The sequence below is a fragment of the Temnothorax americanus genome, unplaced genomic scaffold (assembly GCF_048541705.1).
Source record: "Temnothorax americanus isolate GAGA-0224 unplaced genomic scaffold, ASM4854170v1 Scaffold19, whole genome shotgun sequence".
Taxonomy (NCBI): Eukaryota; Metazoa; Arthropoda; class Insecta; order Hymenoptera; family Formicidae; genus Temnothorax; species Temnothorax americanus.
In genome coordinates, this window is record NW_027509329.1 from 3,598,534 (window position 1) to 3,621,776 (window position 23,243).

Below are 23,243 nucleotides of genomic sequence, written 5' to 3' on the forward strand. Positions count from 1 at the left end.
ATATATATATATATATATATATATATAAACTTTGAACAATTTTAAATAAATAAATCAAAATAAAAAATATTAATTTTTTCCCTCAATTTTCTCAAACAATCCGTTTTGCTCTTTATTTTCGAATATATTTTCCGAAAAATATCAATTATTTACATTAAATTTACAAAATTGATGATAAAACCACAAAAAATGTCATATTAAATCGAAAAGTTGACATTTTAAAAACTTCAAAACTCGGAAACCACTTCAATTCCAAAATTGAAATTTTCAGGGTTGTTTAAGGATATAATGAAGTATATTCCCTAAAAATTTCAAAGAATTTTGAGTTGAAAGAAAAAAGTTCTGGCTATCTGAAGATGGCGATTTTTCGAAAATCGATCGGCTTTAGATGGCCACAACTTAACGAAATGAAAGCAATCAAGCAAAAAATTGGTAAATTTTTTCAGAGTATACCTGAACAAAAAACATCAGCTGCTGATCAACCCTCTGCTTCGAAAACTGTAGATATGACAGCATTTCAAAAATAGGCAAAATTTCTCTAAAACAGTGGTTTAGTTAGCAGCTCGCCGTGAAGCCGGACTTGAGTGTAAACTAATGACCAATTTTTTCCTTAAAAGTAGAGAGTTTACAGAAAAGAATGCGGCCTCAAACGAGTCTCTAAGTTATATAGAAGCTGAGATATAAATTTTTGAAAATGACTGAAAAATCAACTTTTTTCAAAATTCAAAAAATTCTCCAGCGGCCGGATTTGATCGAATCGGGCTCAAATTTTTAGGATTATCTCCTTTTCTAGTGTACTTTCGAGGAAAAAATCGGCATCAAAATCGGTGACCCACCCCCGCAACCTTTGGTCGAAAAGTAATGGATCTGCCCATATACAGTTTGTATCGAAAGTTTTATTTTACAGAGACAAAAAGGTTGATAATCATACAAATGTTTCAATGAGAAATGCAATGGACACATTATTGATGCATCTACAAGAGTCAGAAGAAAAAAATCGAAAGTTATTGAAAGAAAAAGACATACTAAATCAAAAAAATGAGCAATTGCGTATGGAAGTGACAAAGTTACAAACAGGAGTAACACACTTAGAAGCAGAAGTAACCAAAATGACTACGGATAGAAAGAAGCAAACTGACGTAATATCCGTTGAAGTTTTAAGGAAAGTATTTACACCAGATCAAATTGCGAGGTTAAAGTCATCGACGAATAGCCGTATACGCTGGTCGCCCGAAGATATTGTGTCTGCAATAGGTCTAAGATCATTAAGCGCTAAAAGCTTACAGATACTTAAGAAATGTCCAGAAAATTTCATCCACTTTACGGAATTGGGTTTCTAAATTTAATGTGTTACCAGGCATTTTAAATGACGTATTAAAAATAATGTCTAGTAAATGAGATGACCTATCAATAACAGAAAAATTGACTGTTCTGACATTCGATAAATTATATGTGTCCAATCAATTACAAATAGAACGAAAGCAACAAAAGGTGTATGGATCTTATAAAACCTGCCAATTTATCATGAGTCGAGGTTTATTTAAAAACTGGAGGCAACCTGTTTATTAAAATTTTGATACTGCAATGACTTGGGAAATTTTATTTAGTATCATACAACATCTATATGATATTGGCTATATTGTTATCGCTATAACATGCGATATGGGTCCAACGAACATGAGATTATGGTAAGAATTACAAATCGGAACTGATAATAATAATTCCACTGACAAAAGCAGTACAAACACTGAGAAGAAATGTTTTATTGTGCATCCTTGTAACGACGCTCTAAAAATATTCTTTTATGCCGACATACCACATTTGATAAAACTTGCAAGAAACAATTTTTTGGACTTTGGATTTAACACGAACGGAATTTATGTCAATAAAACGTGTTTAGAAGAATTATTAAAATTAAATGAAAGAGATCTGAAAATAGCGCATAAACTAAACAGAACGCATATTGATGTCAAAGGAACACAGCGACAAAAGGTAAAACTGGCTGCACAAATGTTTTCCAATCAAAATGCGTCAGCAATAAGATGAGAAAACGGTTTAATATCTTCCACTAATTGGAAATACACCTCTGACGTACTAAAACTATTTAACGATTGGTTTGACATTTTCAATAGTTCATTGAAATATGGTAAATGTGATTCATCACATGCATATGGCATTGATCTAGAAAAACAAAATAAAATAATCATTAATATGGATAAATTTATCGAGGAAATGCGGGTTGGCCAAAGAAAAAGTATGATGCAATTTCAGAAGAGCATTTTATTGTGCAACAAGTCCTTGCGGGAAATGTTCGTGTACATACAACATAAGTATTCGTCTGAAGAATTTGACGTGAAATATATATTAACAAGACGATTAAACCAGAATATTTTAGAAAATTTTTTTTCATATATAAGATTAATGGGAAGTGCATATGATCATCCTGCACCTGTAGAAGTAAAAAATAGACTAAAATTATATATTCTGGGCAAACATTCCGAGCATGTAGTCTCGCAGCACAGGAATACTGAAGGTGACAGTACTAGTAAAATGTTGATTGGTATAGAAGATGTACATAATTCAGATTCTATTGATCCTGATGACTCAATAATATGTGAAGAGTCTATTGATCCTGATGACCCAATATGCGAAGAGGAAAAATTATTTATGTGCACTCCACCATTAAAGGATGTCACAAACATAAGAGACATAGATAAAAACTTACATAATGTACAAGAGAGAGAAGAAGATAGTGAAGGTATAATAAAACGAAATACAATTTCTTTTAATGAATAACATAATACAGGCTTACTACACGTATTGTAGAATCGAAAATAATGGTAAATAATGATATGACTACATGAAGGGAACATTGTATCACATACCCCAAGTATTCTTTTATATCCACTATATTATTATATTAATTGTTTTATTTAGCTTCCACTTTTATGCCACATCCTTCATTGTTTTCAGTAAATAAATCTATAAAGCACTTACCTAAATGCTAAATCACACAGAACAACTCGTTCTATATTTTTCTATATCTTTCTATATCTTCTTATTCTTATATATTCTATATATTTCTATATATTTTATGTTGTATACCAAAACATCCTATTTAAGGAAAATGTTATTCAAATAACTATAGTTTACGTTACATATACTATAGATGTTCAATTACATTTTCCTCGAAAAAGATGTTTTGAAAAGCAATGAGGTGACAGCATGTAAAATTTTTTTTTCAATTATTACTAATTATTTGATAATCCCACCCTTCATTAGTACCTCTACTTTATCCCTGTAAAAGGATTTTGCGATCTGTAAAGCCGTTTCAAAATGAGACCTTTGAAATGTAATTGTCGGTAATTTGGACGGCTTTAGCATCCCCTTAAAGTAGGCGACGAAGTATTTTTTTTTGGAATAAGAAAGAATGTGTGGGAAAAATTCGTTTCATGGATGGTGAGTATTAAAATAATAATAAAACAGTGATCTTTTCCCTCTATGACATACATCGAAATACTTATTAATTCTTTGAATAATGCAGAACTTATGTATGTTATATTATTATGTTAGGTTATGCCATTTATTCTAGGCTTTAATGTACATTGAAAGAATACGTCATCTGTATTCTTGTATATAGTGATTTAAAAGATTTTATTTTAAATCGTTTCATATATTCCTTCTCATTATAGTTAAGGAGAGAAACAGAGAAATTTATCTAATTATCCTCTCACTCATGAAATAGATTATCAAAAAGAAAATTTTACCAAAAAATCGTTCAATACGTTTAGAATTAAGATAACGTTTCTGAAATGCAATTTCTGAATTTTTACTGTAGCTGTTGTCTTTTGCAGAAAATTATGATAAATGTATCCTTGAGGCACAGCGATTAAACAAGATATAATGCGCAAAGAAATGAAAGGTGAAAGTTTATTTGACAGTAATCAGCCAAGAAAAGCAGCTGTGAAATTCAAGGCCACGCTTAGTCAAAGAGTGAAAAGCAAGAAAAGTGCTGATATTACAAATACTGTAAAAAATAATCGCCAAAAAGTATTATAATATTTTCTAACTTCAATCTACTGTTATGGATTGTGGTCCACTTGATGCTACAAATGTTTTGAAAAATTTTTCTTTCTTTTTAATAAAGAAAATAGATATATCAAGTGGACTGCAGCCCCATGATGTGCATAGATTTAAAATTTGGCTACGCATTGTTTCTGAACGTCATATGCCCATCGACATATATATAATGATAGTATGGACTACGTAATTCGTACATGCAGGAAGTTCTTTGAAAAGTGTAAAATTAGGGTGCCGTCTCATGACATTGATTGATTCTCACTCTATTACTTTTCCAAGATTCCGTTTTCTAAAACTCCGACTGTCATGGGACGGCACCCGAGACAAAGAATAAGGAACAAAATTGCGGCCAATTGCTCTCTCTGCGCTACTGATTAGAAAGATATATGTTTTTTTCGAATCTGCTTTGGCTGATCATATATTGTTTTATAATTGAGCACAGTCTATACTATAAATATATCGATGTACACTGACCGGCATGAATGCCTGATGGACATTCCGATATCTCGAGATATCTGCAGTTGGATATTGTGTGTCTAAATATTCATTATTCATGATTATATTCAAGAACCGGCAACGTTAAAAGGTATTAAAAGATAAGAGGTTGCATAAATAAATAAAATAAATAAGCTATATCACTACCGATATCATATGCTTTTATAAAACGATTTACCTCTTTCTATCACGACTTAATATCCAGTGGTATACAATTACTCGAATTCGGCATTAAAAAATAATATAGAAATTATTTAAATATATTTGAAATGTATTTGAAATATATTCTAAAACATTTCAGAAACATTTCAGAAACTGTAGACAATTGGATATTAAGTTGATAATTAATTATTTGATATAAGAGACCTGTTATTATTATAATGTTACAGCTCATTTATGTGACGAACACTGGCCAGTCTTTACTTTGGTTTCAATGTTGACTTTTATGTACAGCTCAGGAATTTGCAACTTACCTTTTTAGTGACTCATTAACTAAGAATTTAATTAATTAACAATTAAAAAACAATTGACTGTATATAATAAGTTATATATTTAATTATATATTTACCAAATATATTATGTATTTATTTATAACAATTAAATAATTAAGCCTTACGTCTTATATTCCCAAGCAGCAAAATAGGGCGAAATTACGTTTATTCGACCTTCTGATAGGTTCAAAAGTCTGTTCGACCAAGCCCAACTTACGTCGAATCGACGTCGAAAGAAGGTAAGTGGGGAATAAAGTTGAAGTAATTTTACGGTTGAAATTAGGTAATGCAAGGCATTTCGCCTTATAAGTCATAGTCTGATTCGGTGAAATGGACCTATCAGAAGGTCGAATATCGGTAATATTTTGGTAATTTTGACCAATTTGTGCCCTCTCTTCGACCTAACTTTTGTCTTTGAGACATCTAGTAGATGGCAGCGCTGCACATCACGAAAAAATATATATTCCATATTAGTTCTACCAAGACGGGTCTATGCTACAGTCATAGCATATGGTTCAAACCAGCCATGGAAACTCAGAGTAAAATATTAATAGAGTCCACCACTACGTCGGTTTTGAAACTGAATATCGTGTGACATGTAACAGAAATATAAGTGCGAAAAAAAATTTTCTGTACAGAATTTTATTTTACTTCGTTAAAAGCAACGCGATGTCGAAAATAAATAATTTAAGCAATTATTAATTAATCGTTAATTATTTAGCAATAATATTTTTTGCATTTAGCACAATAAAAATATTTTAATCTTGCACCTAACGTGAAAAGTATCGTAAAATAGATTTTTTTTCGATTCTTAGTTACTCTGAAAGATATAATATAATTTATTTTATAATGCCTATAATTTTATAAAGCGTTTTGATGTATCATGGCAGACATACTGGTTCTCATAATAATGGCTGATTTAACGTTTTCGTCTGAATTTCGACCTGTAAGTCGAATTTCTCTACTGTGAAAACCAAATACTAAATTTTGAGGGCAGATTTCCTTAATTAGGGCATTTTTACTTCAAAGTCGTTGACTTTAAAATCGTTTTGTCGATCAATAAGGCATTTTGACTAATAAGTCTGATTTCCCTATTTATAAGTTAAATTGACTTCAAAGATCGACTTCGAGACACGGCGTGCTTCGAGATCTGTGGATCGATATATCGAGAAATGCCGGTCGGCTGTGCCGCGAACGTAAACATTGATCATGAGTTCACCGTGTGACGCGGTCGAGTGCGAACGTGTTTTGTTCTGTAACGACTCTTTCTCGCAAATTCGCTGTTGCTCGCGCGAATTGTCTCGATTATTTTATTTATTACAATATAGAAAGTTTCTTCTGTACTTTGTAACTTCTTGAAAAATCTCATCCCCCCGGGTGACGAGCGCCGAATTAATTCCCGTGTGTTTGCGTTTCCTAGCATAACGATCGCAAGCCTTGTACAATGAGAAAAATACAGTAGGAAGATATTAGTGTGTGTCGGGCGTTAACCTCAAATTATTCATTTATCAAAAGGTCTTACAAAATTATTTATCAGCAAACAGGAATCGATACGTACAATAATTATAGATAGGTTATGGTAACTTTCAATAATTTAAGGTCCAAGACCAATAACTAACTCTCAGGGCAATTTTGCTGGGCATTTCGACCTAAACTCGGACTAATTTCCCTTATAGGTCATTTTCCGTGGTAATCTCAACTTTGTAGTTAACTCGTAGTACGGCCGCGAGGTTTATTTCGCGCCTAAAATATTCCCTATTAGTCAAGTCAAACACACAGGACTTATATATGGTAAAAATTAGGTAATCCTGACCAATTAAGTCATATCGCCTACAAAATTGAAATTAGGTAATACAACCAGGTCACATTTCCTTCAAATGGGGGTCTAATTTTGACTTATAAGTTGAATCGACTTTGAAGGCATACCTTTGATCAAAATTTAGTCATTTACAACCTAATGTATAACTTTAAAGTCACTAAACTTTGAAGGCATTTTGTAGGTTTGAACTACGTAATTTTCAACCTGTACTTAAGACTTCAAACGCTATTTGATTTTTAAGACATTTTTTATGTCGAAAGTTGGTAATTCTTCACTTAATTAGGGCAATCTGATTTTGGTTTGGTTAAGATGCCCTGCTTTGCTGCTTGGGTTCATAAACTTATAATATTTATGTTTACTATAATTCTATTTATAAATATTGAATATTTTAAAATAATACTGATTATATTAATTAGTAAATCCACTTATAATGTTTAAGAATTAATTGTAAGTTTATAAATACAAGACATAAAACTTAATTCTTTGTTATAAATAAATACATTTTATTTAGTAAATACATATATAATTTAAATTTGTAACTTATACACATTTATTTATTTTTTAGCATACAGCACAGACGCGCGCTTCGCGCTATTTAGCTTTAACATTATGCTATTGCTTTACACTATTAACTCCTTGATATACATAACTGTCAAAATTCGAGTATCGACTTTATATCTCTTTTTTTAGATAGGATTAAATTCTTAAGACAAACCGCAAATTCCTGAGCTGTACATAAAAGTCAGCATCGAAACCAAAATAAAGACTGGCCATTGTTCGTCATACAAATAAGTTGTAACATTACATCAAGTCTCTTATGTATCGAATAATTAATTATCAACTTAATATTCAATCGTTTACAGTTTCCGGAAAGTATTAAAATATATTTCAAATACATTTTAAATATATTTAAATAATTCTATTATTTCAATGCAGAATTCGAGTAACTGTAAACCACTGAATATCAAATCGTAATAGAAAGAAATAAATGGTTTTATCACAAGCATATATGATATCAACAGTGATAGAGCTTATTATTTATTTTATTTATGCAACCTCTTATCTTTTAACATCTTTTAACGTATGCGTTGTCAGTTCTTGAATAATCAGTCATAGCGCACGAATATTTAGACACGATACGCCCGACTGGTAATGTTCGATATTTCGAGTTATTGGAATGTCCAGGCATTCCTGCCGGTCAGGAAATACTTACATAAGAGTACATACTACATACATACGTATACGTACATATCCAGTGAAAACAGTCAAAATGATTTTATACTTATTTTTTATCCGAAATGACGGTTAATACGCCTTGTATGAAAATAGGATAAAGCGATGTCACAACACTGGAATAACGCTAATGTGCGAGAAAACAGTATTGGAATTAAATACAATAAAAATATAGGTCTTATTAATTTTAATTTTGAAACAAAAAATGAATTTTTGCACAAAAATTATACTGACGAAAATAATCAGCCAACAAGGGCAACAAGTCCATCAAAGTTATCTTATAGACCATATCAAAGGAAGAGATTGAAACAATCTCGACTTAGATTTTCTCCAATCAAGAATATTGAAAAGATATACTCAAGTATAGATGAGAACATAAGGCAGTTAATATATTGCATAGTGCTGTTATTCACGATTTTTCTACAGCAAATGCTACTGAAAATGCAACTATTACTGAAAATAGTGCTACAACAGTAGTGAACAACAGTAGTGAAATTTCCGATGACGATGTGATAGAAGCCAGTTCTACGCAAATAAGTCGTGCGTCAAAATTAAAAGAATATTTAAAACTCAAGAGGAAAATGTCTGTAAATAAGCGTATAGATTTTGAAATATGTCCTTCGCCTACTGCTTCTATGCAAATGAAAGATAAATCCTTGATGAATACTGCTGTTAATACTGAAAAATCGGTTAAAACTCAAATGAAAAATAAAATATTAATAAAAAAAAAATAAAGTATTTATTCAAAATATAAATGACATGGATAATTATGGATGACACAAAAAACAAACCACCTAAAAAAAGATGTAATTGGATAAGTTTAACGTATAAATATCACTTAATTAACAATTGCAGTAACGTAAGTAGCTTTTATATATGTAATGAAAACATTATTTATTGTAGGTAAAAAAAGAAGGAGCTTCAACTTTCAAAGTAGCTTACGGTGTAAAGCTGAAAGAGCAAAGTTAGACGGCAGGGATTGCTGAGAATGCAGAGAAGTAATGCAACATTAACAGTATAATTGTTAAATAAAAAATATAAATAAATTTATATAAAAATAAATAAATAGAAATAGAAATAAAAATAAATATAAATATTTTTATAATAATAAAGTAATTCATGATATTTGATTTTTTTTAGTATTATAAAAATTTGGGAATGTCAGAAAAAGAATGACAAAAACGGAAGAATCAAAAGCTCGCGACATCGTTGCAAAAATGAGCGACCAATTACACCAGAAGGTATAAGATTGGTAAATTTTAAAAAATTATTGAAATTTCCTAGATATATTTTAGTAAAATTAATCAAACATATTTTATATTTTAATGTAATAGATATTAATATTTTTTATTATATGGTAGATATCAATCAGAATAGCTCACATAACATTCTTGGTGGTACATGTTGTCCCACAACTACCATGATTTCAGGGTAAATTTTAAGAAAAAATTCTTTCCGTGTACGCGCAAAATTTCTATATATGTAGCAACAAATATTTATTAATGTTTTTAAATCTTTTTACAAGATATTTGAAGTCGTCAGACAAAATAATTTAAATTGATATCGTAATATCACGAATATAGTAATGTAATATATAATAGATTACTAAAATTACTATTACAAATAATATATTAGCAATAAGCACTACTACCTAATCCTGAAAATTACGCAATTAAAATTTTATAAGATATATAAATTTTACACAGATTTTGGATCTTCGTCATCACGATTTATTATTTTTTATATTAATGTAAGCGATCAGAGTTCTAAAGCCCCTAGCTTGCACAATAGGCGATAGCGATAGCGATAGCGACAGCGACAAGGTTGCCGACAAAGGTATAGCTTTGTCGGCAACCTTGTCGTTGTCGCTATCGCTATCGCTATCGCCTATTGTGCAAGGGGCTTAACCGTCAGTCTGCGAGGAGCGGAGATCATCACATCTGATTTATACTGCAACAACTTCAATGCGAGGTGTGAACGCGGCTTATTGCATTACCGTCGTACTCTACAATATAGGGAGGACCGGGGGGGGGGGTCAATCCCATCGACGCAGTAACCCGATGGCAAAGTAGCCAATAGCAATGATCGATAAAGCGCCCCTAATTAACCAGGTTCTGCCGCCAAATTGGAGCTTTGTTCCGGCGACGAAATTAATTAATTCTATCTATTATTCCATACCCATGCGCTACTACGGAACAACGTTTTGACTGGTCGTCGTCTCTCAGATGGCAAAGATTAGTTCGTCTTTAAAGTGAACTGGTCAATGTCTGGAGCTTTGAGCGGAAGTTGCATGAATGTCTATCCGTCTTTGAGTACTCCTCAGGGAAATGCTCGAATTCTATATCTCCAGTGGAACTCGCGCTCGAAGGACAAACGAGATGAAATATCAGACGCGTTCGCGATAAGAGAGATTAAGTAACTACATCCATATATTAAGATTATTATGTATGATGTACAGGCTGTTCCAGGTCAGGTCAATAAAACTTTCTTACAGAAAATTGAATTAGGAACAAAAAAGTTCCTGTAAACATAAACCCGGAAACACTTCATTGAAAAGTTATAGCTATTAAATTTCAAAAAATCACGTTTTTTTATCATTTTAAAAAATAACCCTTTAAAACCCTTTATTCAATTAAAAAAAAAGAAAAAAACTGAGGAGTAATTAAATAACAAACTAAATTACCAATTTTATTTAATTCTGATAAGGCGTACAGAAGAGAACAAAAAAAAAACGTTAAAAAGCAAAAACTTGAAAAAACCACCTTTCTCAACGATCTTTGGAAACACTGCATTCGTACGTGGTTGAAGTTTGGAGCGATCTTTGAACAAAAATAAAAAATGATTTTTTCCAAAATTTAACCAAAGTAAAAAAGCAAAAATAGGTAGAAAACAATAAAACTGGGTTAAAAGTGACAATATTAATATAAATAACCAAAGAGAACGCGAAAAACATTACAAATATTGAAATCTCAAATCATTCAACAGAATTATCGGAGTTTTGTGCCACAAATTTACACCTCATTTAAAATTCCTGGAATGTGCAAGTTAAGAAAAAAATACTTGATTAATAATCAGGCCCCGGAAGTCCTCCGTTCAACGCGAAGACTGAACGCGCGCAAACATTGTCACCATTTAAAATTCCTACCGAGAACTCCGGCAAATTGTACCATCAATTGACAAAATTGTTATAGGTCGTTAGTCGTTGGACGTTAGGAATTGGAAAAAAATTGGTTTATTAAAAGTGAGGACTCGGAAGTCCTCCGTACTCGACAAAGTTCATGCTCGCGCGCACCTAAACCCCGACAAAAATTTCTGCTGACGTTCTCAGCTTTTTGTACCACCGAAGGACAGTACGATTGTACTATCTTGTATGAGCCAGACTAGAAAAAAAAATATGTGACACTATTCAACAAGCAGTTGATATCTTCTTAACACGCGTGTTTTGCTACTACTACTACACACACACACACATAAATAAATAAATATATATATATATATATATATATATATATATATGTAACAGCGATAATTTATCTTTCAATTTGCACATAAACAATCTATATCAAATTTACACAACTACAAATACCCAAGCAGCATTTTGACGTCCGCCCGACGTTAAGATAAACACACTTAACGTTGGTATCCAACGTTTTTGCTACGTCGTTTCAACTCTCTTTTGCACTAATTTGGGGAATCAAATTTAGGTTGTACCAACGTTGGAATCCGACTTATATAAGTCAAATTGAGGTTACATTTTTTCCACCAGTTTTAACGTTGGTATGTAAACTTTGATTTTGTACACTCTGCTAGACCTGAAGTTATTTTTTTACAACGTACATTTTAGGTGTAGTTTTCGTGGTTCCATTCAAACCATATGACGGCATTGGTGTAATAAATGTATCATAATACGTACTTATCAATTTGGCACAAATAAAATGGCTTTATAGGAAAAATATAGTTTGCGCAGTCTTTGATACTATTGTAATTTTGCCATAAATACACGAACCCAGCACTGAAACTGTATAACAAAACCCACTTTATTGATAAATGTGGAAATGATAAGTCAAAATTAGACGAATCCTTTCTAAAATATTCCAATTTACTAAATATTCTAATAAATAACTAAAATTTTCCAAAGTGTAGATTTTAATTTTTTTTCATCAAAATTACTTTTAAGATAAATATGTTGTCAAAACTTTAACAACAGATATTATATAAATGCTTTAAATTGTTAATAAAGTGCGTTAAAAAATTTAAATCTAAATATACTGGAAAATGGCGGATTATTTGCCTTCCTCTTTGAGGAATGAAAATGGCGAAGTCAGCGTTCCACACTATATTAAACTTTACGTAGTAAAAGGTGCGATAAATTCTACTAAAATTTGTCTTTTCGTATAAAATAATTAACTTTTTCCGATTTTTCCAAACTAAGTAGTATACCACTGTAGGCAAAATTGTACCTATATTGACTAAAAATCTTAACAAGGTCGCCAAACTGACTTAGCATGTCGATAAAGTATTAATTAGTTGAAAATTCTATACTAGATTTGTGAATGAGTCGTATATCTTAACCAAATCCGACCTATGCAATACCATCTATATGGTGATCTAGAGCATGGTTATGGCAGCCGTGCAGCCGAGCGAACGCGCTCTCGAGCTGTGAACCGCGCGGCGCGCGCGCGTTGTTTCCCGACGACGCGACGATAACCGCGTGAGATGAAATGGACCGGTTCGGCCGTGGATCGTCAACATTCGTCGCATAGTCCTCGTAGCTCACGCACGACGCCGCGAATTGCCGTCGACGATGCCCGCTTGACGCAGCAGTAATCTGCTCTACATTTTTTTAGGCAGAATTTGTTACCATTTCTCGCGATTTCTTAACGTCAGTCAGAAATGACCACAGGCGACGTTTCACAACGTTAGCGTTTTACAACGTTTGATAAAAAAACGTTGGTTTACGTTGGGAATTACGTATTGAAGTCGCTCGAAAAGTGTAGTGCAGAGTATAACGTCAGGCGAACGTTAAATATCTTAACGTCGGGTAATAGGACTTAAACTGTTTCGAATTTGACGTTGAAAAAGTGATAAAAAAAGCACGTCGTGTTTTTAACGTTTAGACAACGTCCAAAAAACGTTAGTAATTATAAGTTACATTTTATAATTTTCTTGAACTTTCTTGAAAAGTAGTCCTTAGTCGGAAAGTTAACCGAAAAATGCTGCTTGGGTAGATGTAAGTACATTGGGATTTATGGTAAAAATTCTTCAAATAAGCTGTAACAAACATGTTGAGCAATATATTGAATAGAATAGTAATTAATTTGTTTTAATGTAAATAAAAATTAAAAATGAAATTGTATAAGACTCAAAGGAATAAAAATTCAAACAATATGTCAAGGAGCAATAAGAGAAAGACACGCAATGCTTTCATCGCATCTTGACATATTGTTTGAATGTTTCAATTTAGTTATCTTAGTTTTAAATAAAATTTTAAATTTTCTAAAATTGTAAAATTTTCACTTATTTAGGCGTATACAGGACGAATAAAAATTGCAGGACACGTAGACATCGAATTCGAGGTATTATTACACCTAGACACCGAAAACTACGGAGCTCACTATTTAGACATCGTCATCGGCAACCTGGAACACCTAGACATCGCATTCAACGTATTATTACACCTGGACACCGAAAACTACGGAGCGCACTATGTGGACCTCGTCATCGGCAACCTGGGACACCTAGACATCGAATTCAACGTACGATTACACCTGGACACCGAAAACTATGAAGTGCATTATCTGGATCCCGTCATCGGCAACCTGGGACACGTGGACGTCGAATTCAAAGTATTAATACACGTAGACACCAAAAACTACGGAGCGCACTATGTGGACCTCGTCATCGGCAACCTGGGACACCTAGACATCGAATTCAAGGTATTAATACACGTAGACACCGAAAACTACAGAGCGCATTATGTGGTCCTCCGTCATCGGCAACATGGAACACCTAGACATTGAATTCAACGTACAATTACACCTGGACACCGAAAACTATGAAGCGCACTATCTGGATCCCATTATCGGCAACCTGGGACACGTGGACATCGAATTCAATTAAAGTATTAATACACGTAGACACCGAAAACTACGGAGCGCACTATGTGGACCTCGTCATCGGCAACCTAGGATACCTAAACATCGAATTTAACGAAGCAGATTTTGAAGATGACGGAGAAGAGGAAGAAGAAAGCGGAAATCAAGATTTTGAACATGAAAATGTACTAATAAATGAGAAGAATGAAGTAAGAATCTTTAGCGCATCTCCTTTTTTTAGAAGATATAATCATAAATATGTACATTTAAAAAAGATGATTCAAAAAAGTAATGACAAAGAAGAAGACATCACCAATAAATATTACAATCCCGAAATTGCGGAATATGTTACGTACAAACTGATGCCATTTGTGCCAATGTGGTCGAGTATTTTATTGTCACAAATTGTACCTAACGCCAGATTAAGTAATGCGTATGTAGAAAGTTACTTCAATGTAGTAAAGAACGAAATTTTACAAGGACAAGTAAAATTAAAGATTGGTCGGTTCATTAATAAAAAATGAAGAACTACAAATGTATCTTAATTGCCAAAGCAATGATAAAAGTTCCTATTAAAAGTCGCCAGAAGAAGACTAAACGTTTATATCCCGAAAGACCGTTAAATCCGTTTGTGAGAGAGATGTGGCAACGTCGTAAAAAGGCAAAATATAGTCTGATGGAAGAACGTCAACTATCTCAAATAGCAAAAAACTGTGAGTCTACGTTTCATACACCTGTATGTGATGTCGGAGAAGAACATAGACAAATCCTTACGCAGCAAAGTAGCAGCTCAACGCACAATCGTGCTTTGAATAACGGTTTATTTCCAGACACCGAATATTATATGCAAGACACAGAATGTAATATAACTGTTGGTCGTTATTTCGCAGACAGAAGTATGGCAATACTATCGGATAAGGAATTTTATTTATTTTCAGAACAGTTCAGAACGTTGAATCCAGATCGATGGATTGATGGAACAATCATAGATTGCTTTGTTGTTTCCCAAATAAATAACTAGAAAAATATTGTATATGTGCCAACAGATCATACTTCCTATATATTAGGCGATTATTGCGATAGGAAACCACATAAAAATTGGCTAATGTATAATATAACAGAGAAAGTTCACGGGAAGATGTTATTATCATATTTATATTGATCGCACTGGAGATTATAGGTAGTTGACATCGACGAAAGACTGTACTGGAACCATTACTATACTGGATCCTTATAAATGTGGTAAAGATGACAAAAGAGCGGAAGAATCATTCAAGAGATTCTTAGAAGCTTGTCCCAAAACATCCTTGAACATACTACACAATATTGACTTCAAGCGAAAGAAAATGTTTAACAATCGTCCGTTCCAAAAAACTGACGATGCAAATAACTGCGGAGTGTACATTTTGCATTTATAAAATGCATTGCCGAAGATCAAGATTTTGGTACATTGTTAGAACCAACAATTGTTCAAAAAGAAATTGCGGAAACTTTGGTAAATAGGGGAGACCGGGGCTAACTCGACATCGGGGAAAACTTGACACTAGACTTTTTGCTAATTTAAATCTATCGTAGAAACTTGCCTTTCCTACTGTAAATGCGTCTTTATGTGCCAGTATTATCAACGGGATTTGATGACATTCTGAATTATGGTATAATTTTTAGCGCGACATAAGCGTTTTTGATGGTGAAAAATAATTTTTCTGATTTCTCGAAAATTTCTACTCTTTCATCGAGCTTTACTCTTGCAAACCTATATGTAAGTAATTTTCATGAAAAGTTTGATGCTCTATATGAATCCGATAATCGATTTTGGATATTTTCAAAATTTTCATGTTTTTGAAGTGACAAAAGTGAAAAACGACGTCCGGGGCAAAGTCAACACCACGCCGTTTCGTCGGCTCCCAGTAACAAACGATGCTTGTCATGCAGCCGTATGGCTCATGACAAATGTATGCGCACGTCCGCGATCGCGAGTTTACCTGCATTAATTGTTTTTCAGACATAAGTTTAGATGAAGATAATTGAAAGTTCAACAATTTTTGTTCTCATTATTTCAAATGATTGTTTTAGCTACTATATTCCAAATTTTTGTACTTTTTAAATACACATAATTAAATATTAAAAATTGCCTTTGAAACAATAGTGTCGAGTTAGCCCCGGTCTCCCCTACGTCATCTAACATGAAAGAGAGATGCCTGTTTTGCTTTAATATTAAGAAAAGAGATCTAGTGATGTGCAATTTATTTAGGCGTTGGGCACACCTACAATTTATTGGGAAAACCGGTAAACAAAAAAGCATAAATGAATGGGCAGATCCTAATGTAACATACATCTGCAATTTATGTAAATTAAGCATCAGAAACTGGATGACGAATAAAGAATAACTTACAACAAATATCATGAATAAAATATCCTGCAATTTTTATTCGTCTTGTATACGCCTAAATAAGTGAAAATTTTATAATTTTAGAAAATTTAAAATTTTATTTAAAACTAAGATAACTAAATTGAAACATTCAAACAATATGTAAAGAAGCGATGAAAGCATTGCGTGTCTTTCATTGCTCCTTGACATATTGTTTGAATTTTCATTTCTTTGAGTCTTATACAATTTCTTTTCTAATTTTTATTTACATTAAAACAAATTAATTACTATTCTATTTAATATATTGCTCAACACGTTCGTTACAGCTTATTTGAAGAATTCTTACCATAAATCCCAATGTACTTACATCTATTTGTAATTGTGTAAATTAGATATAGATTGTTTATGTGCAAATTGAAAGATAAATTATCGCTGTTACATACATATATATACATATATATATTTTTTTTGATGCTTTAAATGACTTCTAGTTTCCACATACAAAAACATAATAACATACTAATCCATATAATAATATTTTTCCTTCCTATTTTAACTTCTGAATATATTATTGTATTAATATTCAAATTTTTTAATTCGCTTAAAAGTTGAATTGAAACATGAAATAAACACAATATCACATTATAAAATTAACTTAAATTTACGTAATTTATTAATCTCTATACTTCTGTCTTTAATAAAAAACAAAAACGTATTAGAAACTTTATATATATATATATATATATATATATATATATATAAATCGAAAATAAAATTAAATATATATTCCATCTTTCTTTTAAAATCTCTATTTGAATTTCGTCTCTTGTTGCTTTACAATGTCAGGACATGCATTATATTATATTATATTATATATGTCCTCTATCTTCTCATTTCGTTCCTGTTTCTATAATATATGTGTAGTTATCAATCTTTTGTCGTTTCTTTTTTTCTCCCATATATAACTAATATAACAATGGATTTGATTCGATTTAATGCTTTTTTAAGAGTAAATTATACATTAACACATATATACATTGTCTGTTATATAAAATTAATTAAAATGATAACATAATATAATATGTATTATAATTATATATATTATTATATTTTAGTTGAATACATAAATATATATTAATATTTATTTATTAATATCAATAATAAATTGACATATGTATATATTATATATGGGCAGATCCATTACTTTTCGACCAAAGGTTGCGGGGGTGGGTCACCGATTTTAATGCCGATTTTTTCCTCGAAAGTACACTAGAAAAGGAGATAATCCTGAAAATTTGAACCCGATTCGATCAAATCCGGCCGCTGGACAATTTTTTGAATTTTGAAAATCGATTTTTTAGTCATTTTCAAAAATTTATATCTCAGCTTCTATATAACTTAGAGACTCGTTTGAGGCCGCATTCTTTTCTGTAAACTCTCTACTTTTAAGGACAAAATTGGTCATTAGTTTACACTTAAGTCCGGCTTCACAGCGAGCTGCTAACTAAACCACTGTTTTAGAGAAATTTTGCCCATTTTTCAAATGCTGTCATATCTACAGTTTTCGAAGTAAAGGGTTGATCAGCAACTGATATTTTTTGTTCAGGTATACTCTGAAGAAATCTACCCACTTTTTGCTTGATTGCTTTTATTTTGTTAAGTTCTGGCTATCTAAAGTCGATCGATTTTCGAAAAATCGCCATTTTCAGATAGCCAGAACTTTTTTCTTTCAACTCGAAATCCTTTGAAATTTTCAGGGAATATACTTCATTATATCCTTAAACAACCCTGAAAATTTCAATTTTGGAATAGAAGTGGTTTCCGAGTTATGAAGTTTTTAAAATGTCAACTTTTCGATTTAATATGACATTTTTTGTGGTTTTATCATCAATTTTGTAAATTTAATGTAAATAATTAATATTTTTCGGAAAATATATTCGAAAATAAGAAACAAAACGCGGATTGTTTGAGAAAATTGAGAGAAAAAAATTAATATTTTTTATTTTGATTTATTTGTTTAAAATTTTTAAAAAGTTAATATTTGTTTATTTTTTTTAATAATATGTTGAATACAAATTTCCAAATAACAACAAAATTACATTAAAAATAACAGTATTAACGTTAGTACTATAAACTTTGAACAATTTTAACCAATAAATCAAAATAAAAAATATTAATTTTTTCCCTCAATTTTCTCAAACAATCTGTTTTGCTCCTTATTTTGGAATATATATTTTCCGAAAAATATTAATTATTTACATTAAATTTACAAAATTGATGATAAAACCACAAAAAATGTCATTAAATCGAAAAGTTGACATTTAAAACTTTATAATTCGGAAACCACTTTTATTCCAAAATTGATTTTAAGGTTGTTTAAGGATATAATAAAGTATATTCCCTGAAAATTTCAAAGAATTTCGAGTTGAAAAGAAAAAGTTCTGGCTATCTGAAAATGGCGATTTTTCAAAACGCATGAAGGGGTGTCAATCATTATCCAATTCGGCTAAGAAAGACGAGCCCCATAATCTGCAACTACAGTGATTAGCCAGCGGCGTTGCCAAGTCTTCCCAACCTCACCTCGACCAAAAAATGTCTGCTCGATTACCGCATTTTCACTAAAATAAACTAAAAAATTAGCAGCAAAATCTCCGGTAAACTATATATTTTATGGTTGCATCGGATTCTTCGAAATCTAATGTACAAAAAGCAATGTTTTTTCTCATTTCATCTAATCGAAAAATGTGAAAATATGTGATTGAAACCGTGATAGAGCCTTCTTTTTCTGGCCGTCTGTATGAAGTAATGCAAAATTTGTGATTTTCGAGATCGATTTTCTAGAGTAAATAGTCGGTAAGGAGCCACAGAAAAAATCGACTGCAAAGGTGATCATATAATTTGATATAAAATCCGAAATCGAAAACTTTATCTAATACATTCCCTGACGAGACGACTACCTTAAGAAGGAAACCTCGTGTAAAAATTTTTTTTTTGCATTTTTTTATGGCTTGAAAAATTCATGTACTATCTGAAGAATATATTTCCAAAGTTTCAAAGCCTAAATTAAATCCTAAAGGTCCCTAAGAAATCATTAAAGTGATGCGCTTTAATGGTATAAAAAGCAGGTACATATGAGCGCACTCGCTCTCGACGTTTACCTTTCTATTTCTCGTGCAACAAAATTTATTAGTTTGCTCTGTAAAGAAAATATTGCAACGTATTCGATGTATATTATGACTTGTTGGAACGGTGTGTGGGTGGCTTCACACAGAATGCAAACGAATCTTTCAATGCAACTGTGTGGCGTTTGGCTCTGAAGCATTTGAACTGCGGTTCAAAAATCATCAAAATTGCTGCATACTTGGCCGGAGGTATGTTCAACGACGGCTATATGTTTGTATTGAGAGTTATGAACGATCTAGAACTGGAAATTGGCCCGGAGTGCAACAAATTTGCTGATACTTATGATAAGAATCGAGTAAAGAGGCAAAATCGACGATCACAAAACGCGACAAAAGAGGCTAGGACTGCTCGAAAAGAGAAAAATGCAGCACAATTAAATGTTTTTCTAGAAGAGGAAGGATTACTTTACGGCCCTGGCATCGCAGATTAAGCTTAGATAAAGATAAGTCACTCTAAACATAATTTTTTGGTAGCAAAAACTTGAAACGCGTTTTTCTCAAAACGCTTTTTTTTGCGTTGGACAATATAACTCAAAAAGTTAATAGCCGATTAACTTGAAATTTTGTATAGATATTTGTATATGTATCGTGTATTTCATGAACTTAAAAATATATTAAAATTGTAATAATAAATATTGTTTTTAACAATTTGTTTGGAACAAAAAATTATATATTTTTTTTTAAATGTCCCCAATTTTATATTTTTTTGTTTTTTTTCTAAATTTAGGTTTATGAAGTACAAAATAATTTATTTCAATGAAAAAAATTTAATTCGTTGATTTCAGATAATTACAAGGACCTGAGCGTTGTCCGGCGCAAACTCGAAGAGCCAACTTCAAGTAGCTGTAGCGTTGCTATTTTGTTCTTTTTTTACAACAAAAAAATTTTTCCACGGGGACAGGAATGCCTTCTCACTTGAAATTGCATGAGTATCAGGGCATATTCAGAGCGCGTGCTCTGTCTCTAGATATTCGTTCATCATGACTGTAAGGGTATCCTCACAAGACTCTCGTATAGTAATGCAGCGTAACGTAACGTGGATCAGCGCACGAGAAACGTATCGGTTAAAGTGTTATACGTTTTTTGTGCGTTGATCTACGTTACGTTACGCTACATTACTATACGAGAGTCTTGTGCAGAAGCTCTTAATTACTCGGCAAAGTTGTCCCAACATATATTTTAAGAATATTTTATAATAATATATTTCAAATAAATAAATAATTCATTAATAATATATATAATTTTAGGGTGTATTAATTAATAATATAATATCAGGAAAAGTTACGCTTGAAAAGTAACTCGTTACCGCGTAATTCGTTACTCATTGAAAAAGTAACTTATTGTTACCGTATACAACTCGTTATTCTTAAAAGAAGTAACTCGTTACCGTTACTTGTTACTCATTGAAAGAAGTAACTCATCGTTACCGTAACTCGTTACCGTTATTCGTTACCGTTATTCATTCCAAAAAGTAACTTATCGTTACCGTAACTCGTTATTCTCATTGCAATAAAAACACCGAAAGAACGGTTTTGCTAAAAATTTAAAAAATTTAGCTAGATACAGATCTGAAAATAATTTGATTATATTTTGTTGCACCATCAAAATAATTATGTAGAACGTTCAAACTGATTTCTAAAATGTCAAAATTTTTTACAAAATTATTATTATATTCTAGCGACCTGCTATAATTATTTTGATCTTGCAACAAAATTATTTTCTGTATCTAGCTAAATTTTTAGATACTTCAACAAAACCGTTCTTTCCGGGAGTAACTCGTTACCGTTGCTCGTTATTCACTGAAAAAAGTAACTCATCGTTACTGTAAGTATATAACTCGTTATTCTTATTGAAAGAAGTAACTTGTTACCGTTACTCATTACTCATTGAAATAAATAACTTATCTTTACCGTTACATTAAACAGATAGAAACAGAATAATTGGATTACATGAAAAAAGGCTCATAAAAGAATCAAAGAATTTTATAAGATATTTTAAATTTTGTTAATGATATTTTTTAAATATAAAGTATGAAATATTTTGTGACGTATTAACTTTTCGATTGACTTTACCTCGATAATTTTATACATAGAATAATGAAAGGAATCGATTGTTGTAAAAAGAAAACAAAAAAAATTATTTTAAAAACCGCATTTTGTAGACGCATTTAATTTGCAAATTGCAAATATAAAAACTAATATTATTATTCGATTTCTTTTACTATTCTGTGTATAAAAATATGAAGGTAAAGTCATCGAAAAGTGAATACTTTACGAGATATTTCATATTTTATATTAAAAATATCATGATATAATTTAAAATATAAGAAAATTCCTTAACAAAAGAGAACTTTATTGCAGTGTAAAAAAATCATACAATTCTATTTAAAAAAATAGAATTTTATATGACGATGATTTTATGTGACCTAAAAAATTAATTTAAAAAATTGATTTTACCATTATTTGTCCTCCTCCAAGTCATATACAACTTTTGTCTAAAACATTTTTTCCTAAAACTACATGAGATATCGATATTTGACTGTTCAAATTACACCCAAAACTTTTTCATTTTTGATTGTAGAAAAAAATTGCTTTAGACAAAAGTTGTTTGGTTTGAAAAGAGGAACATAATTCTTACGTGAGTTATGTCGTAGATGTCGTTTTTAAGAAATTTTAAAGGCAATTAATTTTTTAAATAACTTGATTTTGCCTTTGAGAGAAAAGTTGCAGATCTCGAGACGTTTTCGAAACACTAATCTCTCTTTCGTTAAAGATTTCTTGAGATATTTTAAATTTTTTCGTGATATTTTTATAATATAAAATAAGAAATATCTCGTTAGTCTAAAGTATTCACCTTTCAACTACTTTACCTTGACACTTTTGTACATAAAATCCTTTCTAAAAAAAGGCATGTTAAATCGATACTCGCATCTCTCGAAGTCTTCTCGAAAATCTCGAATTGCTTTGTTGGCTCTTTTCCGCGATGCTGATTGATTCTGTTGCTGCGCCAACTTCGTGAGCGGTTGTCATAGCATATTTTGACAGTTGTGTGTAATATTATATCAAAGCTCTTAACTCCGCGGGCAGCGATTCGCACATTCTGATTCCGATTTCAGGCTGGCGCTTCCGATATTTACCTGTCGTTGATGCTAACGATGCCGATGGGTTTGCGCGGGTTTGCGCATAGACCCGCGTGGCGTTTATTCACGTTAACGAGGCCCGATTAAAAGCCGTGAGATGACTCACGGGACGTGACGCGCGCGCGCGCGTGCATGTAGGTCCCGAAACGAGGGCGGTAATATATCTCGCGATATATATCACGTGTGACGCCAATAGGATGAACCGACCCCGCGTAACAATGGGCCTCCTAATTGGTACGACGTTCGAGACGACGTGGGCCTGTTCTTTGTTGCGCGACCCTTAACGTTCGTTCGGCCTTCGACTGACCCACTGCGACACGTATACGGGAACTTTAGCACGG

The 23,243-nt window shown here is 31.9% G+C and overlaps 1 protein-coding gene and 2 long non-coding RNA genes across 3 annotated transcripts in view; 2 read left to right on the forward strand and 1 right to left on the reverse strand.

Annotated features, from left to right (window-relative positions):
• Positions 1 to 23,243, reverse strand: part of LOC143896664 (uncharacterized) — a 45,456-nt gene that overhangs the window by 2,630 nt on the left and 19,583 nt on the right. The window lies entirely within an intron of this gene.
• LOC143896613 (uncharacterized) lies at positions 108 to 5,149 on the forward strand. The gene is made up of 2 exons (XR_013256709.1): positions 108 to 4,666; positions 4,965 to 5,149. It is a non-coding gene; the product is annotated as an uncharacterized LOC143896613 (long non-coding RNA).
• Positions 7,354 to 10,820, forward strand: LOC143896612 (uncharacterized). Its single transcript, XR_013256708.1, has 3 exons — positions 7,354 to 8,924; positions 9,022 to 9,116; positions 9,259 to 10,820. It is a non-coding gene; the product is annotated as an uncharacterized LOC143896612 (long non-coding RNA).